The following is a 10,022-nucleotide window of genomic DNA, read 5'->3' as shown; positions in this document are numbered from 1 at the left end:
TGTGTCCCAGCACTGAACACTGCTGCCATTTTAAGAGTAAAGTGAACTTTAGTGAAGTATTTGAGAAAAGTGGGTCACACCATGAACAAAGGTAACAGTCTCCCATAAATGCAAATATGTTGCACATGTTAAACAGACTATATGAGGAACAAATACAGATCATGAAATGCCTTATGGTTACAACACAGGTGCTCAGGAAATCAACATTTCCATATAGTTTGCTTTTATTTTTTCTTGAAATTCCACCTGCAGTCAGGTGACTCTCGCACATGCAATAATGTAAATCAGTGCTGGCTGGAGCTGTGCACATCATTGTGTTGGATACCATGGGTAGCTATTATAAGAGTTGCCCTGAGGTGTGCATTTGTGTCTGCCACGCATGCACAAGCAACTATGCATGCAATAGTGCTGCAAATGCACGCTTGCATCGTTGAATGAATGCACTCCTAGTATAGTAGGTAGGTAGTGGAAGATTTTGAACCCCCCCCCTTTTTAAAGGTGAAGGTTCACCATTTTAAAATGCTGTGTGAGTGACCTGCAGACTGAAGGGTGGTTGACAAACGACAGAGAAGCTTCTCTGCTGACTGGTTCGGAGAGAAAAAGAGAAAGAGAGACAGAGGAGAGAGTGGGGTGGGGGGTTGGGGGGCGGGGGGTAGAGAAGTGTGGGGGGGGGGCACCTTGGTGTGTGTTTGGCCTGATATTCCCACTGACTTGGAAAGCAGGAATGGAGAGAGAGGGAGGCTGTTTTAAAAGACGGCTGTCTTATAACAGGAAGTATCTGAACAGTGACTCACACACACTACAGGGAGAGCGAGAGAGAGCAGGGAGGCTCTGTTCACTGTGCTGTATATGTATGTGTGTGAGTTATAGATATTTGTGTCCACCATGTAACAATGAATGTCAGTAATGATGGTGTGTTTGTGTACGTACAGATTTTTTTTTCAAAGCACGTAAGGATGTATTCTAGCAGTTAGTAGTATGTTATACATATTTGTCTGTGTGTGTAAGGAAGCCCAAACGCGTGCATGCATGTGGGTGTGTATTATGTGTGCAAGTAGATCACATTTCAGGAATGCAGCATTGCATTTTAGTAGATATGTGTTTGTGTGCTGAAGGGGCTATCAGTGTGTGTCTTTCTTATGTGCTGAGTGGCTCATATTTCATCAAGGACATAATGACTTACTGAACAGTCTTGATGTGCACGTTCCTCTGTATGTGTACATGTGGATGTGTTTGGATATTAGCAGATCTTGTATTTGAGGAAGCAGCGATGCATTTTGGAGTTTGTGATACACATCAGTCAATGTGCATGCGTGTTGGTGTTTTCAGTATGTGTGTGCAAATGCTCCGGGAGCCCTGATGGAGCTCGGGTGTGGATAGGGGGCAGCAGCACTGTGCCTGCCTTTACAATTCAAGGGCTCGTTTCTGATAAGATGTCTGTGTGTCTTAAGTCACTGGTAGATCAGCAGTCAGCAACATGGCTCCCTCTCACTGCATGCATGCTGAGCAAACAAGGCTGACCTCTGCACAGCACCCACAACAACACCATGCAGTAAGTTATTACGGGACTCGGGCATACAACAAGCTGGAGAACACTTTAACAGCAACATTAAGTAGACCTGCACGGCATCACTGTCTTTACGCCAGGAAAAATGTATGATGTGCTGATAGCAACAAGGCACTCATCAGAGAAGACACTGATCTACAAGGATGTGTGACTGAATAAACATATTTGTCCAAACTGTTCCACACCTTTCCAGTCCTGCAGGTTAATCCCATTCTTTTGACTGACACTTTCTTGGGTGTGTCAAAAATGAACTAATTAATCAACTAACGTTAGCATCTCTAAGCTTATTTTTTCAAAAGCAGAGGACAAGTGAAGTAATTACAGCTAAAACTAGCAGCTACATGTAGGCTATGCCTTAACAGCTCTGCAGTTTGTATTGATCGTACAATAGACTAGACTGACCTTAGATTGTTGCTGTGTTATTCTGTTTCTAGAATACGTGTTTAACAGAACTGAGAACCTGCTTGACTGAAAATAGTCCAACTAGAGTTATGCATTCCAGCAGCATTAAAGTGACAAAACAAAAAGTGAATAATAAACGAAAGTGTACATTTCAAGTGGTTTTATATTGTTAAAAATCACAAAAATAAACGAGTGAATAAAAAAGAAATTCAGGGAAATATACAATATACAATAATGCAACAATATATCTTTGTGAAAAAAGAGGAAGTAGGTTTTCCCAGCCTGTGAACCAGTGAATCAAGTTATTTTCTAAGAAAGTGGCCATTCCAGTAAGATGAGGTTTGACTGCACATCCACAGAAAACTCTTATTTCCTCGCAAACAGCTGTCTGGGTGTTGCAACTGGGTGGATCAAGGGGGACTCTTCAGCTGTCAGTATTTGACACTCGATTGGCAAAGAGTTCAGTTACATCACCATCCATGGTTTTGTCTCCTTGCTGAGCCATGACGTCATTTAAACTCTCAACATTAGTCTGAATAAGTCGGTAAGATGGACATTGTCTTTGCGCACTTTTTCTTGAATCCTTAGCACCATCAACAACTTTTCGCTGATGAGACAATAGCAGATAGTTCCATTTAATTCGGGAGGAACCATTCGGCCGCGGAATAGGGGTGTCAGGAAATTGTTTGAAAAAGCACCGAGGCACCAAGCTGACCTTTCCAAAGCAGTTATTGCGCAGCCTGATGCTGCCAGACATGTGTTTTCATAATTAAATGAAAAACAAAGCATACAGTTAATATGCGAATAATCGCGGAGAGGAATCCCCCGTTAACCCCCCCCCACGGGGCAGAATGGACTCGACCTACTCAATCATGCACTTCAGCATACACTGCAAAGAGCATGCTTTCACCTTTAGGATTGTCTGTGCTTCTTGAAGTCACCCTGGATTATTCTTTTGGATAAAGCAGGTACGGTTTCCTTCTCTTTTACGCGCATACACACAGTCTCCTGGGCCACTCCATGTGTTCAGACTGGGCTGTAGGTGGAAGGCGATTGTCTGATCTTGATTTATAAATAGGTTACATGCAGGCAAGGGTGTAGTGGATGATTTAAACAAAACATATCCTGTTCGACCTCCTGTCGGTGATCATCTCGTAGCAACAGAACCACAAGTGAGTGAAAAATTATTGAATTTTTCCATTTGTCACAGACACTAACTTCTTTGATAATACGTGTGATGATATATGAGTCCTCACACTTAAAGTCAGGATTTAAGAAACTGCCTGAAGTCAAATATTCATATGTATAATAATATATATATATTATAATATATATATACATATATATATATATATATATATATATATATATAAAAGATGTAGAAATAAAGTGAGCATGGCCGGTCTCATATCCTCCAACAACATCCTTGGGGTTAAGCAAACTTTCCACCAGCTCACCATACACACTCATCTCCTCCTCTCTTCCTTGAGTAATTTTTGGACAACACACTTCATCACCGCAGCCTCAGACAGACAGATTTGTGGCAGCAGAGAGTTAGAAGTACAGTGAACAGAGAGCACGGTGCAGAAAACAGCCAGGAGAGGAAAGAAGAGCAGTTTCCCCTTCTCTCTCTCTCTCTCTCTCTCTCTCTCTCTCTTTATTTTATAAAAGATTGTTTTATTCACACGGAGACGGACACACAGGGTGGAGGTGGACGTTGGGGGAAAGGGAGGGAGGGAGACGGGGGGGGGGGGGGGGGGGGGGGTTAGCCATATTAGGAAGTCGTGTCCTAAATAATAGACGCGGCACAACTGCCACTGAGCAAGGCACAGGTGCCAGGGGCCGGAACGGAGGCTCTTTCTTGTCATCACTATGAGGATCTGAAACCGCTGGAAGCTCTCTGCTCTGTCGTATTTCTTCTTCTTTCAGTCTCTGCGCCAGCTCCAGCTCTCCGAACTCATCTGCATGCAGTGTGTGTGTGTGTGTGTGCGCGCGCGTGTGTGCGCGCGCGTGTGTGCGCGCGCGCGTGTGCGTGCGTGTGTGTGTGTGTTTTCAGGAGGTGGGGGGGCGGAAACATGTGGCGAGGGAGGAGTAAAAGGGGTGGGGGGGGGTCGGTGTTTCGTGTGTGTGATGGGTGGGTGGGTGGGTGGGTACGGGGGGGGGGGGGCAATCTGGATTAATGACGATTTATGTTTTAACTTCCTTTTCTGACGTGTGCATACAGGTGACTGTGCCAACATGAGTGTGTGTGTGTGTGTGTGTACGTGCAAAAGTAGCCCAAGTAGCCCACAGTCAGGGCTGCCGGCCTGTGGCACCAACACGTCTTTTTACGCACGAAAGCGACTGCGCATGCATGGTGGTGGGACTGCTTGTGATCTGGGAGCAATTGTTCAGTGTCGCCTCGTCTCTTCTGCGGGCGCCTCAGACTAAACACACACAAGGACACAGCAGCTGATCCACCTGGTGGGAAGCGCTGGAGACAGGAATGAAGCAGGGACAGCGAGATGTGCGACCCCCGTGTGTGGACTGAGGTTCAGTGACAGGGACAAACACCGTGGGGACAAACTTTTTCTGCTTCTCCTTTTTTTCTCGCCCTCGATCTTGTCCTCGGTGTTTCGCGCACACACACACACACACACACACACACACACACACACACACTCACACACACACACACACACACACACACACACACACACACAGGGCTTCTTTCCATCCGTGGTGCGTTCAGGTGCTGCCATAAACTCCGACATTTCCATTACTGAATCTTACAAGTTTGATCAGAAATACCCTTATTATGTTAGATGGACAAAGCTTTGCTTGATTCTCTATTGTGACATGGGGAATGTTGGGTGATTGCATGTGTTTATCACAAGACCATCTATGTGGGACTACTCAGCACACTTCCTTTAATGGTGAGGGAACTGTAGGACATGGATGGGTCATAGGTCCGATCAGTGTCATATAAAAACAGACTTCATTATTAGGCTAAAACATGAAGTAAATTTATGCAAACCAAAGATTAGATTCAATTAGAGGTTAGATTAAACTTGATTTAGGCTACCTCTACACTTTGTTATTCACATTAATAAAACATATTGATTGGGCTTCAAACTAGCAGTTTTAATAGCCTGGATGAATTGATTTGGTCTCTAAAATGTCAGAAAATAGGGAAAATCTTCCAGGTATCAAAGTCCTCTTTAGACATCTTCAGATGTCTTGTTATATCCAACCAGCAATCCAAAAACTAAAGGATATGGACTATAATATGACAAAGAAAAGCAGCATGCCCTCACATTTGAGAGACTGGCTCCAGCAAATGTTTGGAATTTTTGCCAAATAATCAATCGATAATCAAAATAGTTGCCAATTAATGTGTTGATTAATCAACTGATCAACACTGTTACAACTCTATCAACAACATAGGCTACTGTAGTCCCACCACTACTTGAAATAACTTTCTTAAACAGCCTAAGACACTCAATATCACATAATTCATTGCCAACTCTTGGACATATTTTTCAGGACATACAGGCTAGCAATAGACTACATAATATGGATAGCCTATATATGAGTTACATGGACAGTAACAGTTATAGTACAGAACTCCCCCTTTTCTGCGGAAAGTGTATGAATGGACCTCTGGATGTCCCCGGAAGTCCCCACCATTAACTTCAAATTTACCCGGAATTCCTAAGTTGAAATCAAAAATTTTCCGACAGCATCTGAAGGCAGCACCAGTGAAACGACAAGAGACGAGAGAGAGAGAGAGGGAGGGAGAGAGAGAGAGAGAGAAACAGCGAGGGGGAGAGAGAGAGGAACCTGTACTGTTCAACAACACAAGGAGAGAGGAATTCGCCAGAGATAATAATAATTTTACGCGATTTTAGCAAAGTTGAGCCGCGGGTCGCTGTTGTCAGTCGCTGCACTGGAAGGTGGAGTGAAGGCAAGCTGCTCTTTATCTCTGCTGGATCTGGACTCTTTAGATTTGCCTTTGGAGAGCTGCACCGGTCCTTTTTTGTGTGAGAGTGTTAGAGCTGAGCGGTGTTTTAACTGGTAAGGAAGTGACTGTATATAATTATTATTGTTTGTAATTTTGAGGGTGTGTTCGTCGGGGCTGCTGCTGCAACTGCAATCTATGGCTATTACAGACTCTTTGCTCTAACCTAGTCATTTCCTTTAAGAATGTAGAGACAGGACTGATTAAGAAACGGACAGTAAAAGTACATGTGCTACAATGGAGATAAGGGTCGTTTTGAGGAATGTTTGACTGATAAGAGACTGGAACCAATGCGAAAAAAAGAGCTACAGTAATCCCTGTGATACATTCAGGATATACACTATAGAAACGACAGGCAAAATGGACATCATAAAGGTATTTTATAGTTATATTACAGACCTTATAACAATGTTATAAAGTAGCAAGACAACTATAAACTTCTGTCTGGCAGCAGGAGTCAATGAGAGAAAATTATGGCTATAACATAAGTGATAGTGGAAAAAAATCCATAAATCCAAGGACATGGTCATATGTTTAGATATTAAACAGAAAGGATACTGTTATAGGTATGTTATAGGAATATTATAGGACTGTCATAATGATTCTCCCACAGGGGCAGGCAGGAGTAGTTATCAGGGGAGATAGTTATGTAAAAGCATAGTTTGCAGTAGAGAGAGAGAGAGAGACAAAGAGAGAAAGAGAGAAGACAGCATATTCACGTGTGTCGAAACATGTTCACCTTCATGTTGTTTGTAGTTTGATGGATACAAATGATAAACGAAAAAAACAAAAACCAAAACTACACATTGTCTTATCTGGTGTTGTTTGAATTCTGACTTGGAATGGCAGCCTAAATAGGGCTCACTTTGTATTGGTAGAGTTTACACACACACACACACACACACACACACACACACACACACACACGTGCATGTACGTGCATGTGCACACCCACACAAATCTGAATAATATTCCTGTTGTCACTTGTATGTAGTAGAGTGAGTTTTTACGCTGTTGTTTTTCAACTTGTATACAATTCTCTAGTCTCCCTTATTGAAACGCATCATATTCTCTATGCTATTCCTTCAGTATTCCTGTAATAATCCCATAGTGTGCATTGGATCCTCAACTTCTTATTTTTCTCTGAACTTGACAGCATTTTTTTCCCCATCTCCTTTGATATCGACTTTCTGTGCTGTGCTATTTTCCTCTGTACTTGTTGAAAGATACAGCATTTTCTTCTCTGTGAGGTCACACACACATACACATACAGAAAGAGAAAGAGATAGCAAGAGAGGAGCGAGGGAGGGAGGGAGGGAGGGAGGAAGAGAGGCAGAGCGTTGTTTTGCAGACAGGATTACATTGTCTCCCCCATGTCAGATTTCAGACATTATGTTAAACACTTCTTCTACAGCCTGTAGCTCTCACTCTGTGGTTGCACAAGTGAAAACAACACCAGCCAACAACGCAATAACAATAAATGATCTGACTTCCCCAAACCCTACTGTTGGATAATAAATAGTCTTTAGGAGCGCCACCTGTTCTCCAACGCATGAATAACACCAGGAATAGATTTGAAAGGTAAACCCATTTAGTCAGTAAAGCTTTAGGGAAGGTGGAAAAACATACTTTTTATTTAATTCATTTCTGTGTAATGGCGGTCCTGGCAGACTTTAGGTCATTCTTGTTTTTTTAAATGTCAGTTTCAAGGGAAGCCGCAAACAAGCTTAATCCTTCCCGAGGAGTTCAGTGTGGAAATGTACTCCTTATGTCATGCAAGTGTCTAAACTCTGTCACGTCTGAGATCACTTGTTGAGCATTAGAAAGACAGGCGAAAGAGGAATGGGACCTATGTTTCAATGTGACTTGCATGTCAGTTGACAAACACAAATGTGATTCACGTTGATGGAAGCTCTTATCACGGCTGTAAAACGAAAGCCTGTACAGAAAAATGAGATTTTTTTAAAAAGCCCGTCGCAGATGCCTCATATTTCGAAGTGATCCCTCGAGAGCTCACACATGACTCGAGTGAAGCTTTTTGTATTTGATTGCCTTCCACCATTGTGTCTCCTCTCATACACTGAATAAATGCTGCATACATTTGGCTTTTGTCAATAGGATGGTTTGTCTTTTGTAAGCAGCTTGTGTGCTTGCTTTTGCACCCCCCCCCCCCCCCCCCCCATGCTTTATCATGATCAAACTTTCAACTCTACCACGACTCTTTATCTCTCCCAAAGACCTCACTTTTTTTTTTTTTTTTTTTGCAAAGTTCACCCCACCCATTGCCCCCCCCCTCCCCCCCTTTCCTGTATCTGTAGGAGTAAAATTAGCAATTTCATTTTTTTGTCTTCTCCCTTCAGAATGTGGAAGTGTTTTATTGGTGTGGCGAGAAACAATGAGGACAAGGCAGGGCTTTGTGGTGGCAGAAATGCATTTTTAACCCATGTGAATGAATGGCGCCTCACATTCCACAGCAGCAGGCCCTTTACTGAATGGCAGCACTAACTCGGCTGTTTTCATTACTCATTACTGCCTTGTGCCTTTTCACCATGGACATAGTCATTTACCTTCACCAACTGAGAGGGGGGTTCCGCACTACAAAGACTCTGTCATAGTAGATTTTTTAAGGCAAACCTTTATTATTGCTATTATTATTATATTTTGCTAATTGATAATTTACTGGTTGTGCTGCCTTTGTCTTACTCAACAGTCAATATTAAAGCTGCTATGATGAAAAAATGATATTATTAATGATCATGTGTAAAGCCAATGCCTCTAGTGATGAACCCACAGAGCGGAGCATTTATCCACTTAGAGTGAGATGTGTCCATTTGGAGTTAGCTGAGAGGACAACAGAGCTAGAGGAGACTGAGCATTGGACTTCACATGTTGTGCTGTATCTGCTAAAAAAAAGGCAATTGTTTGCTAAATGCTAGCCATGTCAACTTCACGGTGTGATAATATGTCAGTGTTTTATTTACCCCTTGTTTTCTCCACTTTGTGGCTAAAAATACTTCATAAAGTTGTACTGGGTTTATGATCTTGGTTGGCAAAATCATCTTTTATCTTGCCTTAGTGCATGAGGGCGTTTTTTACAACAAAGTTTATTCATTGTAAACATGTGCATCTCACTGGTTGTATCGCTGTCCTGTTCTGGAAAACGGCTGTAGCTTTACTGCCTAGATCTCCTCATAGAGACCTTTTCCATGATGAAATACATTTTTTATTGTAATACTGACAAATTTTAGCATGGGCTAAGGTCTCTGTGGGTGGTTTCCAGCGCCTTGTTGAATTCATGTCTGAAGAGTTCCAGTGCTAGCTAGTTGAGGTCCACATGTGCATACTTTTGTCATAAACTGAATCCATTTAGTTGTTTTTAGAGTGTAATGCCTACCCTGCTTCGACTCTGCTTCTTCATCTCTGTCCAAACTGCTCATGTTAACATTGTGCAGCTTTGAACTAGAGTGGATATGAAAAAAGTAAAGGCATCAAATCACAAGTGAGATATGTTTTCCTGCTGAGTCAGTTAGGCAGAAGTCTTATGTATCCTCTGTTTTATTTTCCTCTCAACTCTTCCTTGTGCTTTAGATTGTATCAATCCTTTCTACATGAGAGCAAAGATGTATCTGCCTTCACGGGCTTAAATAACTTTCTGTGGCATATTGAGGTTGGATTATGACGAGAGGCAGCAAACAACAAGTGCAAACCCCATTTTAACAGCTGTTCCTTTTTATTTTTTGTTGGGAAACAAAAAAGAAAGAATTGCACGTGTCTTTGCTGGTGGTCCAGACAGTCGCATCATATTAATTCAGGATCTAGTGTCTATTCTGTGTTGATGGCATTGATTCCCTGCTGCATGGTGGGGGTTTCCACTCTGAAAGGGCAATCTCTCTGTGTTAGCTTAGAAACACCAAGCTCCTGGATTAAATTATAAATGAGCCCTCCATGGGAAACGTATTGCTTACTGCCTACGATAATCAGAAGGAATTTAGATTTCCTGCAAGTGTCATCCCACACATCTGTAGTAAATGCACATGGCAATTCCTTACGTCT

The 10,022-nt window shown here is 42.4% G+C and overlaps 1 protein-coding gene across 5 annotated transcripts in view; it reads left to right on the top strand.

The window, feature by feature from the left end:
- Positions 1–2,858: 2,858 nt before the first annotated feature.
- The window catches only part of LOC139613398 (zinc finger protein 516-like), a 48,106-nt gene continuing 40,942 nt past the window's right edge, over positions 2,859–10,022 (top strand). For 3 of the 5 annotated variants that reach the window (XR_011686739.1, XM_071470012.1, XM_071470014.1), the window contains exon 1: positions 5,218–6,025. The gene's annotated coding sequence lies outside the window, so the exon portion shown is untranslated. Of the gene's footprint in view, positions 2,938–5,217; positions 6,026–10,022 lie in introns of those variants that run through there. The other 2 variants (XM_071470015.1, XM_071470016.1) reach the window with 2 other exon arrangements.

Source organism: Trachinotus anak, unplaced genomic scaffold (genome assembly GCF_046630095.1).
Source record: "Trachinotus anak isolate AG129_WGS33_773 ecotype Australia unplaced genomic scaffold, CSIRO_AGI_Tana_v1 ptg000032l, whole genome shotgun sequence".
In the NCBI taxonomy this organism is placed as follows: domain Eukaryota; kingdom Metazoa; phylum Chordata; class Actinopteri; order Carangiformes; family Carangidae; genus Trachinotus; species Trachinotus anak.
This window is presented reverse-complemented; position numbering and strand designations above follow the sequence as displayed.